Genomic DNA, 27963 nt, shown 5'->3' on the forward strand with positions numbered 1-27963 from the left:
AAGTATGGAGCAACATTATTTGGTGCAGAAATCCCATGATACGCCCCGCGTATGGTGATACACGCCCCGCGTATATGATGATACGTCCTGCGTAAAGGATGATACGCCCCGCGTATGGAGAGTTGACTCCGGGAGACAATGCAGTCTGACTTTCAGGATTAGGCCAATCATTTCCGACATGTGTCATACGCCCCGCGTATGCTGAGTCATTTCCACATGGTGCCTGCGGATAAGGCAATTATTTCTGACACCATGTTTTACGCCCCGCATATTTGAGTAGATTTTCACTCCTTCCTCGTACCTGAAATACAAATCTTGAGAGCCGAGTTAGCTTGACATTTTATTCTCTAAATTTAACTAAAAATAAAGGAAATTAACCGAAAGTAAGGAATTTATTTTTATTTTGTTATTTTATTAAAACACTCTATTTTTGTAATTAAACTTATTTATTTCTTCTAAATTTAAACCGTAAATCACGCTAAAAGATAGGGACGAAACGCCCCTATCAACTCTCAATTTCATAGTTTTTGTCAAACTCATGGCATGCAATTTAGATTCTCATGTCCACATACCTCTCCTCAAAACGGCAAGGCTGAACGAACAATTCGAACAACCAATAACATGCTTCGCACTCTTCTCACTCACGTTTCCGCCCCTTTAACTCTTTGGCCTCATGCTCTTGCTCATGCCACTTACCTTCTCAATATTCTTCCTCACAAAACTCTAGGATTCGTTTCTCCCACACAAACTCTCTACCATCGCGCTTCTAATTATAGTCATCTTCGTATCTTCGGTTGTCTATGTTACCCCTCAATTCCTTCCACTTCCCACAACAAACTTCAACCTCGTTCTCTATCTTGTGTCTTCTTAGGGTACCCGTTAAATCACCGAGGATACAAGTGCTACGATCTCTCAACTCGTAAGATCATCATTTCTAGGCACGTTATTTTTGACGAATCACAATTTCCCTTCCAAGCCCAAACTGCCGTATGTAATCCTACACGCCCTCCCTTACCTGATGGGCTCTCCTTGCCCCTGGCCCAGCCCATTCCCCTTCGCCCCACAGATCCACATAACCCAGCCCATCCCCTTACCCACACCACCACCCAGCCCCATATCTGGCCCCCTTCCCACACGCACCCCTTCTTCCACTCCCACCCCAGGCCCATCCGGCCCTTCCTCTGCCTCGGCCAAACACCACACAGCCCAGCTCCACCCTCCCCCACGTCCCTGCTGCCTTCTCCTCAATCTTCCACCTCCCCTACCTTGACCGACCCAAGCCCATCTCCCGAGCCTCAACCCATACCACCACCATCTCATTCCATGCGGACCCGAGCCCAAGATGGCATATTTAAACCTCAACGCCGCCTTAACCTTCATACACAAACCATTTCTCCTATTCCAGCAAATCCCTCCATTGCATTACGAGATCCCAATTGGAAACAAGCCATGACTGAAGAGTATAAAGCTCTTATTGAAAATAAGACGTGGGTCCTCATACCTCGTCCCTCTAATGCTAATGTTCTTCGTAGTTGGTGGATTCTCAGGCACAAATTTAATGCAGATGGAACTTTTGAACGCTACAAAGCTCGGCTAGTGGGAAATGGTTTGAATCAGCTTGTTGGGGTTGATTGTGGTGACACATTCAGTCCAGTTGTGAAGCCTGTGACAATTAGAGCCGTCTCAGCATTACACTCTCTAAACGTTGGAGCGTACATCAGTTAGACGTGAAAAATGCCTTTCTTCACGGTGACCTTCATGAGACCGTCTACATGCATCAACCATTGGGGTTTCGGGACCCCGCTCATCCTGAACATGTCTGTCTGCTCCAGAAATCACTTTATGGTCTTAAACAAGCTCCACATGCATGGTATCAACGGTTTGCTACTTTTCTCTCCACCCTAGGTTTTTCTCACAGTACCTCTAGTCACTCTCTCTTTATGTTTCGAGGAGGCCGTGAGATAGCTTACTTGCTCTTGTATGTAGACGACATTATCCTTACTGCCTCTTCTGATGCTCTCCGGCTATCTATCATCAAGAAACTGAGTTCAGATTTGCTATGAAGGATATGGGTCCTTTGCACTACTTCTTAGGGATTTCTGTCTTGCAGCACCCGGGCTCTATTTTTCTCTCCCAAAAGAAGTATGCCTCTGAAATTATAGCAAAGGCCGGTCTCTCCTCTGCAAATTCTTGTACTACTCTAGTTGACACCAAATAGAAGCTCAGTCTCTCTTCAGGATCTCCCTATCATGGTCCAACCGAGTATCGCAGTCTGGATGGGGCTTTACAGTACTTGACACTCACCCGCCCTGATATCAGCTATGCAGTTCAGCAAGTGTGCCTGTTCATGCATGATCCAAAAACTCAACATATGGCTGCCATCAAAAGAATTCTTCGTTATGTCAAGGGAACTATGAACTTCGATCTTACAATGACAGCCTCCTCTCTGGATTCTCTGGTCTCCTATACTGATGCGGATTGGGGCAGCTGTCCGAACACGCGCCGCTCGACTTCAGGATACTGTGTTTTCCTGGGAGATAATCTTCTGTCTTGGTCTGCTAAACGCCAACCTAGACTTTCTCGCTCCAGTGCCGAAGCTAAGTATCGTGGGGTGGCCAACGTCATGTCGGAAACCTGCTGGATTCGCAATCTTCTTCTTGAACTTCACTGCCCGATTCGAAAGTCCACTTTGGTATATTGTGACAATATGAGTGCAGTTTATCTCTCCGGTAATCTTGTACAACATCAGCGTACGAAACACATCGAAATGGACATTCACTTTGTTCGAGAGAAGGTTGCTAAAGGAGAGGTGCGGGTACTCCATGTTCCTTCGCGACATCAAATTGTAGACATCTTCACTAAAGGCCTTCCACAAGTGCTTTTTGATGACTTCAGGTCTAGTCTCAACGTTCGTCCTCCTCCCGTTTCGACTACGGGGGTGTATTAGATATGTATATATTGTATTTTGATGTATTTACTCTAGCATTATTATAGGCACAATCATAGGCCTTTACAGTTGTATTTTTGTGTATAAATACACACTTTCATATCAATGAGAACTCAATCATTCAACTCTATCAGCGGTATCGAAAGCATGAGCAAAAGGATTTCCAGGCAAATCAGGAGACAAAGTTTGAGAGTTTGAGGAAGAAAATGAATTGAAATAAGAGTATTCTTATCCAAAGTGGATAAAAATATTTAGATTTGAAAGATGAAAGAAAAATGTGTCAAATACGTTAATGAATCTCTTTAAAAGGGCTAGATTGGTAATTAGCCCAATTAACAAACATATTGATTGCCTCGTTAAAGCATGCTCTGATTTTATTTATACTATGTTACTATATTTTAATAAATTGTGATGAATCACGAATACTAGGTTTTAAAATTTATATTTTTTGGTAAACAGTTTTAAAATTTATATTATTTATTTATAGTCACATGATTTTATGCTGAATATGCCAAAACTGACATTTTATGTAATGAGAAATTCACAATAATTGAGATTGAGTCTTTCTATAGATTACCCAATTAATGGCATACCATTCTATAATAAGTAAAATAAAAATAGAGAAAATATGGCAGGTTGAGATGTCGAAAAATTAATTATTAATATTTTCGCATGTTATTTTAAAATGTGTTGCTGATAATTGGTTACTTGATTCTGCTTACGTATTGAAAATACTTTAATAATCCGATGTCGTGGATAATTAACTTATAAAATAGTAACGTAGATTAGAGGGGGTTGGAGTCACGTTCTGATACCTAAGTCAGTTTATGATGAAAGGATTTTGAATAATAAAAGTAAAACCCGAGATCCTAAATGGCTATAGCTTCCCAAATCCCATTAGATGTTCATATTCTTCTCCGTATATCATCCAATTTCTTTCATTTCCCAAATGAAAGGCCCATCCCATATCCTATATTAATGATATTGATGCTTTTAATTATTTTTTTTATATAGAAAGTTGGCAAAAAGCAGGGACGGAGCCAGCTCAGAGATTGGGGGCCGGAGCCTAAGGATGTAATAGAGTCGAGCCGAGTTTTGGCCTGCTCAAGCTCGGCTCGCTATAAAATTAACGAGCCGAGTCCAAACCGAGCTTTAGTTTGCTCAACAAGCTTGTTTCAAGCCCAAAATCCTCTTTGGACTTGATTTATTAAAAAAATTATCTAACCATGAATTGTTTGTGCGTAAATTGTTAATTATATTGTGAAGTTTGCTCGCAAATAACTCTTTAATTGTGTACATAAACAAGCCCACAAGCATAATTCGTGAATAAATAAACAAGATACTTACAAATAGTTCGTCTATTACTCATTTATTATGTTTGTGAACGAACTCATCTAGTATAAAATGAAATAATATTAAATTTAGATATTTGTGAACTAAGACCATCTCTAACGGTGTTCTCTATTTAGCCTACTCTATCTTCATTTTTCTCTACTATATCTTTAAATATAGAGTTGCTACAGTAAAAGTTCTCCAACCATATACTCTATTTTACCAACTCTTTAAAACTTTTATTATTATTATATTCATTTTTCACATAACATTTATATACTTTATATTATTAATCAAAATATATCCATTTATTAATTATTATCATGTTTTATAATTTACTATTTTTATTTTAAACTAAATAATTAAATGATAATTATTAAAATCAATAATTAATAATTCAATTAATTATTATTATTATTAATTTGAAATATAATTTTATAAAATTTGAAAAAATATAAGATTTAACACGAACAAAGAAATACATTAAAAAAATTAAAACATTACAATAACACTAAAGAGAAATTACATTAAAAAAACTAATCAAAAACACTAAAGAAAAGTATATTAATCTAATACAACACACATAAATTAAAAAAACACATTAATCCCTCATATCAATCCCAACAGACTGCTCGGTCTCGAAAATCTCTACAGCTTCATGGATTGTGTCGATATAATCAGATGGAAGACTTGCCCATGGTGTTTCAGCACGTCCCCATACTTCACTGCAATTGTTTTTCTGCGCACTTGCTCGTTGGAGAGAAATAGATGCACCACGAAGAGATTGCCAATTTGCACATAAAGAGGTTGGATAAGCACCATGAAGCTCATGAAATGTAGTAGACGGTGTCACTTTTAGAAAAAATATTACAGAAATATTTTTCCTTTGTGTATAGTTTGCTCTAAAAACCCTCGTGTTTTCAAACAACAATCGAGAAAAATGTGCATTCCATGCATCAAGTGGCATAAACCATTTCATAAATGTTTGTACATTAGCAGGAATAGTACCCCCACAAAGACCATCACACCATTCAGATAAAGAAAATTACATTGGTATGTAATGCATGTAGCATAAGAACCAACACATGTGCATTGAGCTCATGGGGAAACTCTCCCCTTATTGGAAGTTTGAAACAAGACATAAACGGGAAATCGGGATGAAACATTTCCGGTTGAATAAATGTTTGTCCGTAAGAGCGGACAACATCATATTGATATTCAATCATCTTTTGAGTACACTTAGACTGATTGAGGGTTGTGATGATGCTATATATTTCATGGGGAAGTTTGATGGATCCATTTTCACAAGTGGGTGATAATGAAGGCTGGGATGGGTGAGTCTTATAGATAGCATAAATCTCACTATCCCATGTGCTATCTACAGAATCATTACAGAACCCACTATCCCATGTCTTATCTACAGAATTATTACAGAACCCACTATCCCATGTGATATCCTTTGGAATCATTACAGAAACCACTATCCCATGTGCTATCTACAGAATTATTACAGAACCCACTATCCCATGTGATATCCTTGGGAATCATTACAGAACCCACTATCCCATGTGCTATCTACAGAATTATTACAGAACCCACTATCCCATGTGATATCATTGGGAATCATTACAGAACCCACTATCCCATGTGATATCTACAGAATTATTATTATTAATTTGAAATATAATTTTATAAAATTTGAAAAAGATATAAGATTTAACACGAACAAAGAAATACATTAAAAATAATTAAAACATTACAATAACACTAAAGAGAAATTACATTAAAAAAAACTTAAACAATCAAAAACACTAAAGGAAAGTACATTAAAAAAAAGTAAAACATTTCAAAAACAATAAACATTACAACATTAATGAAAAAACAAAGAACTAGTTATATGGAATTGCCACGAAACTTCCACAAATGCTCCACCAAAGCATTTCGAAGTTCAAAATGTGCAGTTTTGTCCTTCATTTTCTTATGTCATTGAAGGAAATTACGAAAATAGGCCTCCTCATCGTGCACATTTTCAACTGTTGGTGTTGGAGCAACAACTGAATCCATGACCGGTGCACGCAAATCACGTTCATCTTCAATAATCATATTATGCAGAATAATACATGTTTTCATAATATCATGGATGACTTGTTTACGCCAGTAGCGTACCGGCCCTGCAACAATGGCAAATCGGCTTTGTAACACTCCAAATGCATGCTCAACATCTTTTCTACAGGCTTCCTGCTTCATAGCAAAATACATTTTCTTTTGATCTCGAGGCTCGTGAATTGTTTGAATAAGTGTGGACCATTTCGGATATATTCCATCAGCCAAATAATAGCCCATGTTATATTATTTGCTTTCAATAACATAATTAGCAAGAGGAGCTATACCATTAGCCAGATTAGAAAACAAATGAGATGAACCTAATACGTTGATATCATTGTTGCTCCCCGGCATACCAAAGTACGCATGCCAGATCCATAGATCGTAATCAGCTACTGCTTTTAGAATTATAGTTGGTTTTCCAGAACGCCCTGCAAATTGTCCGGCCCAAGCTGTTGGGCAGTTTTTCCATTTCCAGTGCATACAATCCAAGCTCCCCAACATTCCTGGAAAACCACGTTGTTCACCAATATGGAGTAGCCTTGTTATGTCATTGGCATTTGGTTCTCTTAAATACTGGTCCGAGAAAATCTCTACAATAGCACGGCAGAATCGCTTCACACTTTCAATTGCGGTAGACTCGCCTATTTTGATATATTCATCTGTTGCATCAGCCGGTACACCATATGCCAGGATTCGAGAAACAGCAGTTGCTTTTTGCATCGTCGATAATCCAAGTCTACCTGTAGCATCACGTCGTTGTTGGAAGTAACCATCATGATCCTTCACTATATTAATGATACGAAGAAAAAGGCTACGAGACATTCGAAATCGACGACGAAAATATTCTTCATTGAATACTGGCTCCTCATTAAAATAATCCATATGAAGTTGGCGATCTGCAAGAAAAGGTTTGATCAACGGGAACGTCGTTTAGTAGTCATGCAAGAAAATAGTATATTGATGCAAAATCCAAATTCAATCCCGGATCCACTTTTACGTGCTCAGCTTCTACAAAGTAAAAATGATATTTATGCAAGAAGATTGGCGGAAACGCAAGCTACTCAATCACAACCACCACCTACCACAGCTGATTTTGAATTTTCCGGGGTTTTCAAAAATCTTGGTGGAAGTGGAAATGATTTAGGACCTTATTGAGTAGTATGTTTTCTTTGTTGTTTTTCTAGTTTGTTTCGTTTTTACTAATTCGTGTAATGTTTTTCTAATTCGTGTAATGTTTTTATAATTCGTGTAACGCTTTTATGGTTCGTGTAATATATAAATGTTTTTATAATTTATGTAATATTTAGTGTTTTTATAATTATAATTTAATATTTAGATGTACAACACAATAAAAAAATCAAATAACACTACAATTAGAAATTAAATAACATCAATATGTCTAAAAAATAATATCTAAATAATAAATATAAATGTACAAAAATAAATAAATGAAATTAATACATTATTAAAAGAGTTAAAAGAGTTGCTACAGGATTATTTAAATACAAGTTCATCTTTTTCCTATATAGATATTATTAAACTTGTATTCATAACATTAAAAGGATTTAAAAAAAAATAAAAAAGATAAATTAACATGACATATAAAAGAATTTAAAAAAAAATAATAATAAAATAATCCAACAAAGCTTGCGGCAAGGATGCCGCAAGCAAGTTGGCTCTTCAAATATGAAGAGCGAACTCGCTTGCAGCATCTTTGCCGCAAGCAAATCCAGCTCCGTTGGAGATGGATTTCTTTATATTTCAAGGGCTCTCTTTATATTTAGAGAGCTCTTGGAGATGGCCTAACACAAAATTATATAGTTTTTTACAAAACTAAAATTGTTCATAAATATTCTAATCGAGCCTACTCGTGAGCTTTCAAGCCGAGTTTTGGCCTGTTCAAGCTTGGCTCATTTAAATCGTATTCACGAGCGGCTCGTTTACAAATCGAATCGAGCCGAGCCGAGCTTTTATGAAGCCGATTACCGAGCCGCTCATGAGCGGCTCGACTCATTTACAGCCCTACCAGATCGATACTTATGCTATTTTTTTTCAAACACAATTTACATGTTTTTCTCCTTACCAAATTTAGTCGATAACGACCCCAAAATGAAAATTTTCAAGAATTAAAGTTGTTTAGTATCATATTTATTATGGAAGCATATTTTTAATTTTTCAAAATCATCATTTTTTAAATTTTCTCTTTCTAAACATGAACTTTCTCTCTCATAAAAAAAATTATACCTAAATGACCTCAAACCTAAAAAGTTGAAGAATTAAAATTGCTTAAAATATCATTTAACTCTTAAATTTTTTCATTTTGAAGTCATTATCAGTCAAATTCTAATAAAGTAAACCCAAATGTAAAATTTTGCAAACCACATAATTGAGTTTGCAAAAAGAAAATACCTCATACATCTATTTGTAAATCAGTGAAACCACGTGACATCTATATGTAATTAATCCAAAACAAAATATAGAGAATTGCATGATTTTAATTTTAAGGATCCTTATTGTTTGGGAAAATTACATCATGGCCATTGAACTTTATCTATTTTAACATTGTGGTCATTGAACTTCGATTCTTAACAGTATGGCCACTGAACTTTACACTTTTTAACACTAGTGACCACTCAACTTCAACTAACTTCTCAAAATGATCGTTAACGACCTCGAAATACAAATATTCAAGAATTAAAGTTGTTCAGAATGATATTTACCATGAAACCACATTTTTTATTTTCCAAAATCCCGTTTTTTTTTTAGCTTTTACTCTCTAAAAATCATTATCTCTTCTAATCAAACAACATTTAAATTACCTCAAACCTATTTTTTTTAAGAATTAAAGTTCCTTAGAATATTATTATCTCTTCAGAACTTAATGAAGTAATACAAACGACGTGTCCAATCTGTTATCGAAGCTTAAATTGATACTTTTTTTAACGTTAAGCCTATATTGGTGTTATTTTGTACATGTAGCCTAAATTAATACTTTTCCAAAAACAATAGACCCGTTTTGGCACCTTATCCAAAAAATAAAAATCTATTCGAATTAGCGTGTGTTCAGGGACAGGGTCAAGAGAGTTTTGGAGGCTTTGGCACCCACTGATTACCGAAAAACGTTAAAAATTCTATGGAAACTGTAAACAAAGATTTAACTTTTTTTTTTTATGTAAAAACACTAAAAAATATTAATTTAATACTCATAAATCACGATAAACAATCCTAGATACGTCACTACATGTGTTAAGCATAAAGGTGAAGTAGATCGAGACCACGAACAAAGAAAATATCCCCTCTCAATCTAGAGAAGAAACCTAAATCAATGTAATAAAAATTATCAACTTATTTTTTCCCGAAGCGAAACAAGGGTATCTTTCTAGTAAGTAAAATAAAAATAGAGAAAATATGGCAGGTTGAGATGTTGAAAAATTAATTATTAATATTTTCGCATGTTATTTTAAAACGTGTTGCTGATAATTGGTTACTTGATTCTGCTTACGTATTGAAAATACTTTAATAATCCGATGTCGTGGATAATTAACTTATAAAATAGTAACGTAGATTAGAGGGGGTTGGAGTCACGCTCTGATACCTAAATCAGTTTATGATGAAAGGATTTTGAATAATAAAAGTAAAACCCGAGATCCTAAATGGCTATAGCTTCCCAAATCCCATTAGATGTTTATATTCTTCTCCGTACATCATCCAATTTCTTTCATTTCCCAAATGAAAGGCCCATATAGGGGTGCAAACGAGCCTGCCTAGTTCGTAAACTGTTCGAGTTCGGATCGATCCAAGCTCGATCAAAGTTCGAATCGATTAGGCTCGGCTCGAGTTCGAGATCGGCTCGACATTAATGAGCCGAGCCTGAGTTTTATTGAGTTCGGTTCGAAAGTTCGTGAGCAGGCTCGAGAGTTTTTTTTTTATATATGAATTATAAAAATATGTATAATAAAATTATATATATATATAATTACTAATATGTATATAAAATTAATATAATATATAAATTAATAAAAAAAACATGAACTCAAATGAAACTATTGAGGAAATGGAAAATTATCAATTCAAAATAAAAATGAGTGAGGAAGTTGACAGGCGTAGAGTTTTATTTAGTTTTTGTTTTTTTATAAATTAAGAAAAAGAAAATTCAGATGCTTACGTGTGGTAGCTATCCCACATCGACTAAACAAAAGAAAAGGGAGGGGATCTGTTTGTATAAATAACTAGTCCAAGAGAAGTTCAGCTTGGCACTACAGCATGGTAAATCCCTTGATTTACCTATGGACAGCTGTAAAGAAGATCATTTGGGATTAATTTAGTATATTTTACTTTCAATATTTTATTTTTAATAATCGAATTCATTCTGGTTTACTGGAATTCATTCCGGTTTACTGGTTTAGTGGTGGTTTGTTGGTCTCATTTTACAAATCTTGGTCTCAAATCAGCGTTATTATTTGCTTTGAGACAACAATAGCCCATAAACTTAAAACACATTTTTTTTTGTGATTATTTATTTAAAAAAAAATCAAAACGAGCTGTTCGACGAGCTTCGAGCTCGAGCTGAACCTATATCGAACTCGAGCCGAACTCCAAAATTCCAAGTTCGACGAGCCTCGAGTTCAAGCCGAGCCTGATTTTCACACTTCTCGAGCCGAGCCTGTCCCTGTTCGGTCTCGGTTCGGCTCGGTTGCAACCCTAGGCCCATATCCTATTAATGATATTGATGCTTTTAATTATTTTTTTTATATAGGAAGTTGGCAAAAAGCAGGGACGGAGCCAGCTCAGAGATTGGGGGCCGGAGCCTAGGAATGTAATCGAGTCGAGCCGAGCTTTGGCCTGCTCAAGCTCGGTTTGCTATAAAATTAACGAGCCGAGTCCAAACCGAGCTTTAGTTTGCTCAACAAGCTTGTTTCAAGCCCAAAATCCTCTTTGGACTTGATTTAGTAAAAAAATTATCTAACCATAAATTGTTTGTGCGTAAATTCTTAATTATATTTGTGAAGTTTGCTCGCAAATAACTCTTTAATTGTGTACATAAACAAGCTCATAAGCATAATTCGTGAATAAATAAACAAGATACTTACAAATAGTTCGTCTATTACTCATTTATTATGTCTGTGAACGAACTCATCTAGTAGAAAATGAAATAATATTAAATTTAGATATTTGTGAACTAACACAAAATTATATAGTTTTCTACAAAACTAAAATTGTTCATAAATATTCTAATCGAGCATACTAGTGAGCTTTCAAGCCAAGTTTTGGCTTGTTCAAGCTTGGCTCGTTTACGAACCAAGCCAGTAAGTCGTATTCACGAGCGGCTCGTTTACAAAACGAATCGAGCCGAGCCAAGCTTTTATGGAGCCGATCACCGAGCCGCTCATGAGTGGCTCGGCTCATTTACAGCCCTACCAGATCGATACTTATGCTATTTTTTTTCAAACACAATTTGCATGTTTTTCTCCTTACCAAATTTAGTCGATAACGACCCCAAAATCATGAATTAAAGTTGTTTAGTATCATATTTATTATGGAAGCATATTTTTAATTTTTCAAAATCATCATTTTTTAAATTTTCTCTCTCTAAACATGAACTTTCTCTCTCATAAAAAAATTATACTTAAATGACCTCAAACTTAAAAAGTTGAAGAATTAAAATTGCTTAAAATATCATTTAACTCTTAAATTTTTTCATTTTGAAGTCGTTATCAGTCAAATTCTAATAAAGTAAACCCAAATGTAAAATTTTGCAAACCACATAATTGAGTTTGCAAAAAGAAAATACCTCATACATCTATTTGTAAATCAGTGAAACCACGTGACATCTATATGTAATTAATCCAAAACAAAATATAGAGAATTGCATGATTTTAATTTTAAGGATACTTATTGTTTGGGAAAATTACATCATGGCCATTGAACTTTATCTATTTTAACATTGTGGCCATTGAACTTCGATTCTTAACAGTATGGCCACTGAACTGTACACTTTTTTAACACTAGTAACCACTTAACTTCAACTAACTTCTCAAAATGACCGTTAACGACCTCGAAATAAAAATATTCAAGAATTAAAGTTGTTCAGAATGATATTTACCATGAAACCACATTTTTTATTTTCCAAAATCCCGTTTTTTTGAGCTTTTACTCTCTAAAAAATCACTATCTCTTCTAATCAAACAACATCTAAATTACCTCAAACCGAATTTTTTTAAGAATTAAAGTTCCTTTGAATATCATTAACTCTTCGAACTTTTTATTTTGAAGCCGTCAACGGTTGTTTTCAGCTGTTGAGTGGCCACTGATGTTAAAAATAATAAAGTTCAGTGATCATACTGTTAAGAATTGAAGTTCAGTTGCAATTGGTGTAATTTACCCTTTATTTCTTCCATGATTTTTAGAAAAAATTATAGAATGTTGGGTTCACCAATTAAAATATGACCCATCAGCACCATTGTGATGAGACATCCGAATGAATGGTCCCAGATCAATTTTGTCATGGACCACTGTAAAAAATTCTCTGATGGAGTACCTCTGTTAAATGAATTCTAGATGCATCATTGTTTTAGATTTAATCTTTTTCCTACCAGAAATCATGGCTAAATATGATGAGGACATCTTATCACTAGACCCAAGTCCGGAACAACGAGGAGCCACCCGAGAGAACCCACTCAAGGAGAGCAAGGAACAACCCAAGACAGAGAGCACGTGGGGCGTGCCCAGCCGAACGCAAGGCGTGGGGATGGTTGTCTTGGGAGAAAAGCCATACCAGTTAGAGATGCGGGGCGCATCCCTTACCACGCGGGGCGTAGATAGCCACATCAAGCAAGAAAACGTCCAGGAGGGCAAACACGCGGGGTGCAACTCTTGGGCGCCTCGCGTAGATTCCATTTCGCAGAACCACCAAGTTCAGGAGCCACATGACGCGGGGCGTAGTCCACGGGACGCCTTGAGCTCGAGCCAGCCTCCTCCAGTTCAGGAGCACATCTACGCGGGGCGTAGTTTCGAGACGCGGGGCGTATTTGACCTGGAGAATACTTCCCCTCCAAGTTCTCACCTTGAGGGGACCATTTCTGTGACACTCTATTTACTGTTTTGCCATTGTGCCTTAATTACTAAACTCCCCCTTCCTTATTATACCCTTATGACCATGTGTTAACCAAAACCCTATTCATAGGCTTTTGGGTCTTTTTACTTTGAATTGTGGGAGAGTATTTAAACCCCCATGTTTTGTAATGTTCTCAACTTTTGATGAATTAAAATTATAGCCTCCTTTGAGAGCTTGGATTTCATATCCATTGGGTTAACTCAACCTTCAAGTTTAGCTTGAGAAGATTGGATTCTTTGTGGATTTACGATTAAAATCCTCAGTCGATTTCACCCTACATCAGTTGGTATCAGAGCCGAGTCGTTTTCCTTGATCGGAGACTTCTTCTCGGAGATGGTTCAACCACGTATCACCACCGAAGCCATTGGAACCCATGAACAAAGGTTTGAGGCACTAGAATCAAGCTTGAAGGCCATAAATGACAAGATGAGTGAGTTGGAAGAAAGACAAGAAACGGAACGAAGAGAAAGGCGTCTTGATACGGAGAGGCTTATTCTTGAGTTTCGGAATAGCCACATCCAACCCGCCGGAGAGCCTCACCGGAGACAAGAGGAACAAACCCGCCATCTACTTGAAAGGCAACGAACACCACCACCACGGATAACCTATGCACCCCAAGCAATGGACCCTCGGGTTCAAGAGGTAAGGCGGACTAATCCCGTAGAAATTAGAAACGTGGATAGTGATAGTGATGTGGATTTCTTTGATGATTATGACATGCCTAGGATTGCTAGGAATATGGGAATTAAGATTGATGATAATGCCATGAATGATAGGCCTAGTCATGATGTGCATGTGAATGATGTTGTTGGTCCCGCGCATGTGCGTGTCGGGAATATGGATATTGTGTATAATGATGTTGTAGGTGGTTACGAAAGGGGGAATGTGGGTTTGAATGACCCGTATGAGGGCCGAGGTAATGAGAGGGGCGGATATAGAGGCGAACCAAATGTGAGAATGGGGTATGGAGTAAATTTTGATAGAGATGACGCCTTCAAGTTGAAAGTGGACTTACCGTCATTCGGGGGAGAAATTGACATAGAGGGTTTCCTCGATTGGTTGCTTGAGGTAGAACGGTTCTTTGATTATGCGGGAATACCGGAAGACCGGAAGGTTCGGTTAGTAGCTTACCGGTTGAAAGGAGGAGCTTCAGTTTGGTGGGATAACATGAAGGAGGGGAGAAAAAGAGGAGGAAGGGAACCGATTAGGTCTTGGTTAAGGATGAAATCGATGTTGCGGGAGAGGTTTCTACCACCCGACTATGAGCAGTACATCTACAGTTCCTACCAGAATTGTTCTCAAGGTGCTAGAAGTGTGCACGAGTACACCTCGGAGTTCTTGCGGCTGTCGGCAAGGGCTAACTTGTCGGAAACCGAGAGCCAAAAGACTTCAAGGTATCTTAAAGGGTTAAGGTACAACATCCAAGATTGGATTGGAACGCAAATGGTGATTCGGGTGTAAGATGCCCGTAATTTAGCATTGAAGGCCGAGGCACAGTTGAGCTTGAGGGGTCGAGAAGGTTATAGGAGAACCGGGGCCGAGAGTACCTATAGAGGTAGAGGAGCTCCCAAGGGGATCGATAAGGGTAAAGGAATCGCAAGTTCAAGCGATTCCAAGGCGCCAAGTACGGGAAAGGCACCTAGTGGAGATGTGAGGCCTTTTAAGGCGACACAACCCCCTAGGGGCAACAACCCTTATGCTAAACCGGCTCCATTCAAGTGTTTCCGATGCAACGAGCCGGGCCACTATTCCAACGAGTGCCCCAAGAGAAGAAGTGCCAACATGGTTGAGCGGTATGAAGACGACGAAGACTATGATGACGAGGGGGATGTTTGTTGTGTTCCCGTTGAGGATGAGTATGGGGAAGAGTATGATGGGGACCACGCCATACACGTAGTGAGAAGGCTCCTAGTCTCAAGTCGAGTAGCTTCGGATCAACGACATCAATTGTTCCGAACCCGATGTCTAGTGCAAGGAGTGAAGTGCAATGTGATCATCGATAGTGGGAGCCAAGAGAACATTATTAGTGATACCGCAGCCAAGAGATTTGGATTGGAGCTTGAGGCGCACCCTAGTCCGTATAGTGTGGGGTGGATCAAGAATGTCGGAGCACTGAAAGTCACTCAAAGATGTAAGGTCCCTCTTGAGATAGGGGAGTACCGGGATGAGGTTTATTGTGATGTGGTGGAAATGGATGCTTGCCACCTACTGTTGGGACGTCCGTGGCAATTTGATAGAGACGCCACCCATGCCGGGAGAAAGAACACTTATCGTTTTATGAAGGACGACATCAGATATTTACTAACACCTCTATCGGGGGAGCCCAAAGACAAAGGGAATTCTACCTTGATCGTCTGCCCAACTCACAAGGCGTTTATTAACGAGTGTGAGGAAAGCCAAACGGTCTATATAGTGATGGTGAAGTCGAACACACCGACGGGAAGGATCGGAAGTGAAGCTGAAGAGGTTTCGGAGGAAGTGGGGAGATTACTCAATGAATTCCGTGATGTCTTCACGGAAGAATTACCGGATGGGTTACCACCCCTACGGAACATCCAACGCCACATTGATCTAGTGCCGGGAGCTAGCTTGCCTAGTCTTCCCCACTACCGGATGAGTCCCAAGGAGAGTGAGATAATGAAGGAGAAGGTGGATGAATTGATTAAAATGGGTTATGTTAGGGAAAGCATGAGCCCATGTGCGGTGCCGGCTTTGTTGACACCCAAGAAGGATGGGTCGTGGAGGATGTGTGTGGATAGTCGAGCCATTAACAAGATTATCATTCGGTACAAATTCCCGATTCCCCGACTTGATGATATGCTTGATCAGTTGAGTGGTTCCAAGGTCTTTTCGAAGATCGACTTGAGGAGCGGGTACCACCAAATCCGGATCAAGGCGGGAGATGAGTGGAAGACGGCGTTTAAGACGCGTGACGGGCTATATGAGTGGTTAGTGATGCCATTCGGGATGACCAATGCACCGAGTACTTTCATAAGATTGATGAACCAAGTGTTGCGTCCGGTGATTGGGAAGTTTGTGGTGGTCTACTTTAATGATATCCTCATCCATAGTAAGACACTAGAAGAGCATATGGAGCACTTGAGGACCATGTTAACTTTGCTCTGGGAAAACCAACACTTTGCCAACACTAGGAAGTGTGACTTTGTGATGGAGAGCTTGGTGTTCCTTGGGTATGTGGTCAGTGGAAGTGGAATTCGAGTGGATGAAGAGAAAGTGAGAGCTATCCGGGAGTGGCCGACTCCGAAGAAAGTTGGAGATATTAAGAGTTTCCATGGGTTGGCTACATTCTATAGGCGGTTCATCCAAAATTTCAGCGCTATCGTGGCTCCTATGACCGAATGCTTGAAGAAGGGTAGAGGCTTCAAGTGGGAAGATGAGCAAGAGAACAGTTTTGCCTTGATTAAGGAGAAGCTAAGTATCGCTCCGGTTTTAGCTTTTTCGGACTTCGAGAAGCTCTTCGAGGTTGAGTGTGATGCGAGTGGAGTTGGAGTTGGGGGAGTGTTAATGCAAGAAAAGAGGCCCATAGCGTATTTCAGCGAGAAGTTATGTGACTCAAGGCAGAAATGGGCCACTTATGATAAGGAGTTCTATGCGGTAGTGCGGGCTCTCAAGACGTGGGAGCACTACCTTATTGGGAAGGAGTTCATGTTGTACACCGACCACCAAGCCCTTAAGTACTTGGGAAGTCAAAAGCAAATCCGGAGCTCCATGCATGCTAGGTGGTCCGCATTTGTGGATAAGTTTCCTTATCGACTTCTCCACAAAACGGGTCAACAGAATAAGGTGGCGGATGCTTTAAGCCGGAGGATCGCACTTATGAAGACCGTGGCCTTGGAGTTAACAGATTTTGAGCACATCAAGGGAGAATACGAAGATGACTCGGACTTTGGTATTGAGTGGGAGAAGTGTAGAAGGGGCACCGAAGAGGGAGGATATCAGCTTGTGGACGGATTTCTCATGAAGGGTAGCCAGTTGTGCCTTCCAAGCACGTCTATATGAGAAAGAGTGATCCGAGAGCTACATGGGGGAGTGTTGGGCGGCCACTTTGGTAGAGATAAGACCTTGGAGGCGGTTAGCTCCCGATACTTTTGGCCTAAGATGAGGAAAGATGTGGCATATATCGTCGAGCAATATGAGAATTGTCAAACCTCCAAGGGGCATGCCACCAATACCGGACTACGTATGCAATTGCCGATTCCGAAAACTATTTGGGAGGATCTCTCGATGGATTTCGTGTTGGGACTGCCAAGGACTCAACGGGGCATGGATTCTATCTTCGTGGTGGTGGATAGGGTTTCAAAGATGGCTCATTTCATCCCATGTCAAAAGACTAATGACGCCACCGCCATTGCTAAGCTTTTCTTCCATGAGGTAGTGAGATTACATGGGGTTCCAAAGAGTATAGTGTCGGATCGGGACACGAAGTTTGTTAGCCACTTTTGGCGAACTCTTTGGGCTATTCTAGGAACTACCTTGAAGTTTAGCACCACAGCTCACCCCCAAACGGATGGGCAAACCGAAGTAGTGAATCGGACTTTGGGGAATTTGTTACGGAGCAAGTGCCGGGATAAGCCCAAGATGTGGGATTATGTGATCGCCCAAGCCGATTTCGCATATAACTCTGCCGTAAGTTCAACCACCGGGAAGTCACCCTTCGAAGTTGTGTACACCAAAGCCCCGAACCATTCGCTTGATTTGGGGGAGATTCTGAAGGGAGAAGGGAAGAGTATGGCGGCCCAGAATTTAGCCAATGACTACCACAAAATGCACCAAGAAGTGCGGGATAGTATTGAGAAGAAGAATAGTAGGGACAAGGCCAAAGTTGATGAGCACCGAAGGGATGTGCAATTTGAGGTGGGGGATGAAGTAATGGTATACTTGGGTAAGGAGCGACTCATGCACGCCCCTAGTAGCAAATTGAGACCAAGGAAGTACGGCCCGTATCGAATTACCAAGAAGATGGGTGCCAATGCCTACCAATTAACCCTTCCCAATTGGCTTGGGAAGATGTCTTCTTCTTTTAATGTGCAGGATCTTAGCTTGTGGAAGCCGGAGGGGACGTTGCCAACCAAAGTCACCGAGGCGGGACCCGACTCTTTCGAAGAAGGGGAGAATGATGAGGACATCTTATCACTAGACCCGAGTTCGGAACAACGAGGAGCCACCCGAGAGAACCCACTCAAGGAGAGCAAGGAACAACCCAAGACAGAGAGCACGTGGGGCGTGCCCAACCGAACGCAAGGCGTGGGGATGGTTGTCTCGGGAGAAAAGCCATACCAGTTAGAGACGCGGGGTGCATCCCTTACCACGCGGGGATGTAGATAGCCACATCAAGCAAGAAAACATCCAGGAGGGCAAACACGCGGGGCGCAACTCTTGGGCGCCTCGCGTAGATTCCATTCCGCAGAACCACCAAGTTCAGGAGCCCCATGACGCGGGGCGTAGTCCACGGGATGCCTCGCGTATTGAGCTCGAGCCAACCTCCTCCAGTTCAGGAGCACATCTACGCGGGGCGTAGTTCCGAGACGCGGGGCGTATTTGACCTGGAGAATACTTCCCCTCCAAGTTCTCACCTTGAGGGGACCATTTCTGTGACACTCTATTTACTGTTTTGCCATTGTGCCTTAATTACTAAACTCCCCCTTCCCTATTATACCCTTATGACCATGTGTTAACCAAAACCCTATTCATAGGCTTTTGGGTCTTTTACTTTGAATTGTGGGAGAGTATTTAAACCCCCATGTTTTGTAATGTTCTCAACTTTTGATGAATTAAAATTATAGCCTCCTTTGAGAGCTTGGATTTTATATCCATTGGGTTAACTCAACCTTCAAGTTTAGCTTGAGAAGATTGGATTCTTTGTGGATTTACGATTAAAATCCTCAGTCGATTTCACCCTACATCAAAATAATGTCATATATTTTAAAACACCTTAGTGATAAATAAGAAATGAGAAAACGTGGATCTCAACAAATATATAAGAATAAAAATTCTTACAAAAAAGAAAAAGGGAAAAATATATAAAAAAATATTTATAGAAAAATCCTCACTCTATCCGGATGTGATGTATGCTCTCAACAACTAGGCTAAGAGTTTAACCACATTTTAAATTACACTATTAAGTTCTGATTATAATCAGTAACATTTTTACCTTAAAAAATTATTTTTACATATCGATAAAACACAACTCCAAACGAAAACACAACTTCCTATATTGAAATCATAAATCATGTGGTGGACATTTTACGTTTTATACTATTGCAATTTGACAGTTTATAATTGATATTTAAGTGCATTTTTACAATTGCAATTTAATTTTCGGATCTGTGTTTTGTTAATATGTAAATATAATTTAATAAAAAATAAAAATACTTTTGATTGTCATTAGAACTTAACTGTATAATTTTAAATATTTTATTTTCTAGAAAAAATATATCACATATCTTTATTTGCAAATTTTTAACCAGAGTCCTCTATATATAAATAAGAAAAACACAATCATTATTTTTATACTTTGCCAAAAAAAACAATAAGTGAAATGCATCGTATAACTTATTTATTTATATTAATATAGTGCACGTGCATTGTGTGAGTCGATACATTTTTTGAAAAGAAATTTAATATATTATTTTTTTAATTATATATCATTTACATATAATGATATTAATATTTTGTTTTAAAATAATTTTAAGTTTAGAAAAAATAATTGTTAAAAAAAGAACTTTGTATAATTTCTCCATCGAAGAGTACAAACGTGAAAGAAAATTTTAAGTCTTAAGCTACTATCTCAAGCTTAAATTTGCAGTTGTGAAAGAAAATTACATCCTTATAATTTTGTTTAATATTGAAAGACAACCCATTGTTATTTAATTATTAAGTTATACCTTGGAATTGCAGTTTAGGATTTTCGTTCATATTCCTCATACCAAAATGTATCATCCATGGACTTTCCTTTCTTTCAGAAAATTTCACATGCTAAATAGTACCATCTGAACACTAATATACGGTGAAATATATATATATATATATATATATATAGGTGAGATCCAGAGAGACAAGGGGTTGTGGTGTGGAAGGAGATTATGGCGTGACAGAATAAAACTACGTAGTTTTGATGATAATTGAAAAGGGCAAAGTGACAAATTTGTAAATAAAAGGAAACACATTAGGGAGAAAATTGTTTTATTTCTTTTCTTTAAAATACATTTTCCCGACCTTCCTAACCTTATTTTTTGAAATTTTTTACACTGTTAGACTCATCTAGATTAGACGGTCATTTTGAGATTCCTGAAGGTCAGGTAAAAAAATTTCCGATAAACGAAATCCGGCGATTAGGTAGACGTTTTCCGGAAACACAAAAAGTGTCCAGAAAATTCTTAAAAAATTCTAAAAAATGTAAAATATTTTTCTAAGAAACGTTTATTCTTGGGTGAAAGCATGATTTCTTACGGTTTAGTCCCAATAAATTATTTTCCTTAATTTTATCCATTTTAGATGTTTCAACAATTTATTGGGTCAAAACCGTAAGGAATCTCGTTTTGAGCCAACAATTAAAATTTCTTAAAATAATGTTTTACATGTTTTGAAATTTTTTTGATAATTTTCAGGGTACATTTTTCGTCCTACCTTTCAGCACTATGTGTTGGAAAAACTAGCACATACTGCTGGACGCCAGCACGTTTTCTAAATCAGTGTACAAATTGTTCTAATTAGTGTATCAATTGTTTAAAATCAGTGCATCAATTGTTCTAACAAAATAATTATACTGTTCCAACAGAATTCTTAAATTATTTCAACAGAATACTTATATTGTTCTAACAGTGTACGAAATTTTTGTTGAAACACATTTCCACATGATTTTGATTTGACAAAATTGTTTAAGTAAAATTAAACATATTCTAAACACACTAAGTTTAAATGCTTTGATTTGTTATAATTGTTTATAAGACATAAAGAATAAAAAGCCCAAGGCCCATACGGAAGTCAAGGCCCAAGTCAGACAGATCAAGACAACTCGGCCCGCGTGTGCAAAACGCTGTCGTTATAATCAAAACACAACTCAGCAAGAGAAGGATCTAGAATACCTTCGTTGAACAACTTCGGAGTGAAGCCGCTGAGTTGAATCGACAAAGAGTACATGACAGCAGCTGAGCAAGAACAACTTCCAGACAAAGTGTTTCCACTTTGGGTAAAGTTCAGAAGACACAGAACGCTGTCCAGTTGACTGTACCATAAATGGAGAGACAGTCTGTCGAGCTGACTAAAAGCTGCTCAACACTGATCGAGGACAGAAGATACTCAAATTTGAATGGCCGAGAGCTCTGAGCAAAACTGAGTGACAACGATAGGAAGCCGTTTCCCTCCAACGGTTATTTCGAAATTCGAAATGACCGATGCCTCAGACGTCTCTATAAATAGAGCCCTTCAGTTGCTTCATTCGACACAGAACTTGATCAAGCCATAACGTACTTAAATTTGAAATAGTTCCTATCCCCCCCCCCTTAGAACTAACTTGTTACGTTATAAGGGACCAACAAGTGGTATCAGAACCTAAAAGCTCTTTGTGAAAGGTTTAACTACCTTGAGCTGATCCCCACTATGGCTGAAAACAACACTCGGTTTCTCCCAAGAAACCAAACAACTCAGATATTACCTGAGGGGCTGTCTATTACTCGGCCTCCCCTATTCAAGCAACAAACATGAGTGCATGGCTTTCAATAGTCTAAGGCCCGTTTGTTCCTGTTGAAGTTGTGGCTGGCCAAACAGTTGTCAAAGCTGAGGTCAAATGGACAGAGGATGATCTCAAGAAGCTATAAAATCACGCTTCGGCTATAAATATGCTTCACTGTGCGCTTGATGCTGCAGAATATAATAAGATATCAGGGTGTGAGTCGGCGTAAGAGATCTGGAAGAAGATGGAAGTCACCTACTAAGGAACCAACAAAGTGAATGAGTCCAAGGTGAACCAGCAGATGAGACTATACGAGATGTTCGAAATGAACGATGATGAAGGAATATTTGACATGAATGCAAGGTTTACAAACATCATCAACGATGTCAAGAGACTTGGGAAGATCTTCACCGAGGAAGAACAAGTCAAGAAGATTCTTAGGAGTCTTCCTAAAAACTGGCAAGCAAAGAAGACCGCTGTTGAGGAAGCTCAAGACTTAACCACCTATAAATATGACGAACTCATCGGCTCACTGCTGACCCATGAGATCTCGATGAAGAATTTCGAGGTGAAGGAAAAGTCTGAAGACAAGAAGCAAAAGTCTCTTGTCATGAAAGCTGACTCCACTGATGGGAGCTCAACAGATGATGAAGAGATGGCTATGTTCACCAGGAAGATGAAAAGGCTGTTCAAAAAGAATGACAAATATTCTAAAAAGCCTTACAGAAAGTTTGATAAGTATAAAGCTGAGTCCAGCGACATCAAATACAAGAAGGATAACTCAAAGCCCATTACATGCTTTGAATGTCATCAAACTGGGCATATTAAGTCAAGCTGCCCCACGCTGAGGAAAGAAAGGAAGAACGACAAAAAGGCAATGGTGGCAACATGGAGCGACAGTGATGAGTCTTCATCATCAGAAGCTGATGCCACTGAGTCAGCAAAGATCTGTTTTATGGCTGACGAACTTGCTGAGCCGTGCATCTCTGAGCATGATGACCCCTCCATTGCATCTAACGATGAGGAGCAATCAAATGAGGTAATATCACTTCCCCAGCTCAGAAATGAAATGGTTAATGCCCTGAGTGACCTCTACACACTAGTCAAAAAGTGTAATAAGAAAATTAGAGCACTCAGCAGGCGATATGACGAGGTTGAGGAGGTCAAACTGAGTGACCTTCAATATCTTCTTCAGGACAAATCAGATTTGCATAGTAACATTGGAATTATGCAAAAGTTTGTCTCTGAGGTCCAATCAGATTCTAAGAAACTGAGAAAGGACGTCACATCCATTCAGAACCAACTAAAGGTTCCAAACAAAAGAAATATTCCTCTGAATGCTCAGTACCGAAGTACTGGTCAGCAGAGATGGAATCCCCAGCGGAATGTCCAGTGTGACTTCTGTGGGAAGAAAGGACACACCACAAAGGTGTGCTGGCACGCTCAGCATTGGGGTGCTTACCAGTCAGTGAGAAATCCTAAACGGAAGGTCAGCTGTGACTTCTGTGGAAAGAATGGCCATACCGTCCAAGTATGCCGCCATAAAATAAAATATGATGCTTTACCTGTTGAACCTAACAAGCAAGGACCCAAAAAGAATTGGGTACCTAAAAGTAACTAGTTACATTGCAGGTAAGCCTGAGATGTGCCGAGAAGTCAAAGATGTGGTATATTGACAGTGCATGCTCAAGGCATATGACTGGTGATGAAACTCAGTTCATCACATTCGAGCGTAAACGAGGAGGGAGTGTAAGTTTTGGAGACAACAAAAAGGGTGAGATAGTAGGGTCAGGAACCATTGGAGGTAATCCTACTATTGAGTCAGTTTCCCAAGTCAGCGGACTCAAATATAACTTACTCAGCATAGCTCAGCTATGTGACAATGGGAGAAAAGTTATATTTGATGATACTGGATGTAAAATATTCGAGGGAAAAACTAATGAGTTAATTTTAACTACCCCTCGCATTGATAATGTCTTCATTCCGAGCTTGGAGAAAAAGTTTTCAAAAACTGTATGCTTAGTTTCAAAGGAAGAAAATTCCTGGCTATGGCACAGGAGACTTGGTCATGTAAGCATGGACCTCCTGGCCAAATTAGCAAGAAAGCAATTGGTTGAGGGACTTCCAGAACTTAAATTTGAAAAAGATCAACTATGCCACGCTTGCCAAGCTGGAAGACAAACCAAACAATCTTTTCATAGTAAAAATGTTGTCTCAACTAAGCGTCCGTTAGAGTTACTGTTGGTGTGCCCTAGTTCTTAGGCATTGGTTCATGTATATTGTATTATGCTTTTGATTATTCTTGCATAAATACACTATTTGTGTTACATTAATAAAGGCATTAATCTAGTTCATTTATATCTTGTGCTATAATATGAATAGAGAATCCATTGATTGACAATCGTAAAACCATATCCCAAGTCTATTCTATCATGGGAATGATTAGGACCACAGACTTGTATATTCGACGACTGTATGGTAGTAATTGATACTAGCCATAGCACTTGATAAGTCAGTTGTGAATATGGGTACATGTTGTATACATGTGACTGGATCGATCCGCCCGAGAAAACTACATGGTGGTTGTGTCATTAGTTTTCTTAAGTAGGTCTCTAACTATCTTCAGACCAGATTTCATTATAATATCAATATGGGATCCGGTTCACTTTGACATACGCCTAACAGGTCTGTAACAGGATGCTAAATACGGGTATGATTGGGTGAACAAGTGAACACGTTGTTATTGATATTGAAGTGATGGAATTACCACTCATGTAATAGTGAGATGATATCACAGGCCACTTGATAAGTGAGATTGATAAGTGTGTGGCCACACCCTGATAAGTAGTTTACTTATCTGTTTCATCAATCTACTTAAGATCAAGAAATATCATAAACATCAGAGAGGATGACAACCGCCATGCCTCTAGTTTATAATATCGATATCAAATGGTAAAAGAAGTTAAGAGATAACTATAGGGTCTCTGCATCTCTAGACTGCTGAAACTCTGTCTTGGTTAGGGGCAGTAATGGTTTGCTAGAACCCACTTACTGTCTGTGGGTCGTGAGCCCACTGCTAGCTAAGGACAGTCCCATAGGATCGTGCACATCGAACATCTGAGTTAGAACTTATAGAACGGTACATTGGAGAGATGAAATTAATTAATTGATTGATAGTAAAATATCAATGTAATTAATTGGTGGTTAATTAATTGATTAATTGATACTTTGTATCAAGGTAATTGATTAATGGTCTTAAGTGTTGAGTATTTAATTGATTAATTAGTTTACGGGATGTAATTAATTAATTTGTAAATTAATGAAATTGCATTCGGTGAATAATTAATTAAACTAATACATTAATTTATTAATTAGTGTTGTTTATTTAATTGGGGTAGTTAAATTTAATCTAATCATAATTAATTGCATAGAATAAATATTATTGGTATTTATTTATGTAATTAGATTAGGATTGGATTAGTTTTGTAATTAACCAATTAACCCTAAACCAATTCGGTTTAGGAATACACTATATATATAAATTAAAACACTCTAAACCTAATTGAACCTACACATGAATTCGGCCACCACTATTGAAATTCGGCCATACATGAAATCATTTTGATTTCGCCAGAAACATAGCTTGTGAAAAAGTGAATTATTTTGGTAAAATATCAAAATCTCTCCAGTTCTTCTTCGTTCTTCGGCTAGCACCGGTTCTGGCTTAATAGCTGTTCGTGCACCTGACTACGGAGATCTTACTACTTTGTGGATTCTTCAGCCGTCTCTAGAAGAGACAGTCCGGGTAAGTTTTTATCCATAAACGGATCCAAAAGGTTTTATTCAATTAATGGTTAACGGACAAAGATCAAACTAAAGGGATTAGAAATAAATTTTGAACCGCAATTCCGCTGCGCTACAGTTGATAAACTGGCTATAATCCCTAACAGTTACTACACTTGGATCTCTTCGGTCCAGTCCAGCCGCTGAGTCTAGGTGGAAGAAGATTTTCCTTGGTCATTGTAGATGACTTTTATCGGTACACTTGGGCCATCTTGCTGAGTAGCAAGGATGAGACCTTTGAGACATTTTCAAATTTGGTTAGAAAACTTGAAAATGATAAAGACCTAAAATTGGCTCACATCCGAAGTGATAATGGTGGAGAATTAAAAAACCAACAGTTTGTTGAATTCTGTGAAGCCAGCGACATTGATCATAACTTTTCTGCTCCTAGGACGCCTCAACAAAATGGGGTTGTTGAAAGGAAGAACAGAACCTTGGTTGAAATAGCCAGGACAATGCTGAGTGAGCTTAGGCTTCCAAAGTACTTTTGGGGAGAAGCTGTTAACACAGTGTGCTATATTCTTAATAGAGTTCTTGTTAGATCTATACTAAAGAAAACCTCCTATGAACTTTGGAAAGGACGAAAGCCCAACATTGGATACTTTCGTGCCTTTGGCTGTAAATGTTTTATTTTAAACACCAAAGATAGCCTAGATAAGTTTGACTCAAAAGCTGATGAAGCTATCTTTTTAGGCTACTCAACAAACAGCAAAGCATACAGAGTTTTCAATAAACGAACTCAAGTTTTAGAAGAGTCAGTACATGTTGAGTTCGACGAAACTAACCCTGCAGGAAGATATATGCCGCTGACCGAGGATGATCCGCACTCAGTACCCGCTGATCAAGATACAGCCGCTGAGTCATTCCCTCAAGGGCTGACCAAAGGTAAAAATGAACCAAATATTGTTTTCACTGACCAGTCTTCACCTGCAGAGATTGTTGAAACACAGACAACACAAGACATAAATCTACCAAAGGAGATAAGGATACCAAGAGGACACTCAGAGAGTGCTATTCTTGATGCCGCTGAGAATACCCTGATGACAAGAAACCAACTCAGGAGATACCTCAGCAACGTAGCCTTCGTCTCAGTTCAGGAACCTAAGAACTTCGCTGACGCTGAGGAAGATGAATTCTGGATGAGCGCAATGGAAGAGGAACTTGACCAATTCAGAAGAAATGATGTATGGGAGTTAGTGCCACATCTAAGGAGTCAGAAGACCATTGGAACAAGATGGGTCTTCCGCAACAAGCTGGATGAGCAAGGAAACGTAGTCAGGAACAAAGCAAGGCTTGTAGCTCAGGGCTACAGTCAGCAAGAAGGTATTGACTACGGTGAGACCTTTGCCCCAGTGGCAAGGCTAGAGGCTATTAGAATTTTATGTGCTTATGCAAGCTATATGAACTTTAAACTGTTTCAAATGGATGTTAAAAGTGCATTTCTTAATGGAGTTATAAACCAGGAAGTTTATGTTAATCAACCTCCAGGGTTTGAGGATCCTAAATTCCCAACCCACATTTATAAACTCAAAAAGGCTCTGTACGGCCTCAAGCAAGCACCACGTGCTTGGTATGAGAGGCTGACCAGTTTCCTGCTGACTAGAAACTATGTCAGGGGCAAAGCTGATACAACCTTATTCATTAAGAGAAAGGATAAAGATACCCTGCTGGCTCAAATATATGTTGATGATATTATTTTCGGTGCTACTAATGAGTCAATGTGCAAGGAATTTAGCAAGCAAATGCAGACTGAGTTTGGAATGTCGATGATGGGAGAACTCAACTTCTTCCTTGGACTTCAAATCAAACAAGGGAAAAATGGCATCTTCATCAGTCAAGCTAAATATGCCAAGGAGATATTGAAGAAGTATGATCTTGAAAATTGCAAGCCAATATCCACTCCTATGGACACTGACATTATCATCTGCG

General features: G+C 38.7%; 1 pseudogene; it reads right to left on the minus strand.

The window, feature by feature from the left end:
- Nucleotides 1-6192: 6192 nt before the first annotated feature.
- LOC136202508 (uncharacterized) lies at nucleotides 6193-7267 on the minus strand (annotated as a pseudogene).
- Nucleotides 7268-27963: the final 20696 nt, after the last annotated feature.

The sequence above is a fragment of the Euphorbia lathyris genome, chromosome 8 (genome assembly GCF_963576675.1).
Source record: "Euphorbia lathyris chromosome 8, ddEupLath1.1, whole genome shotgun sequence".
Lineage (NCBI taxonomy): Eukaryota > Viridiplantae > Streptophyta > Magnoliopsida > Malpighiales > Euphorbiaceae > Euphorbia > Euphorbia lathyris.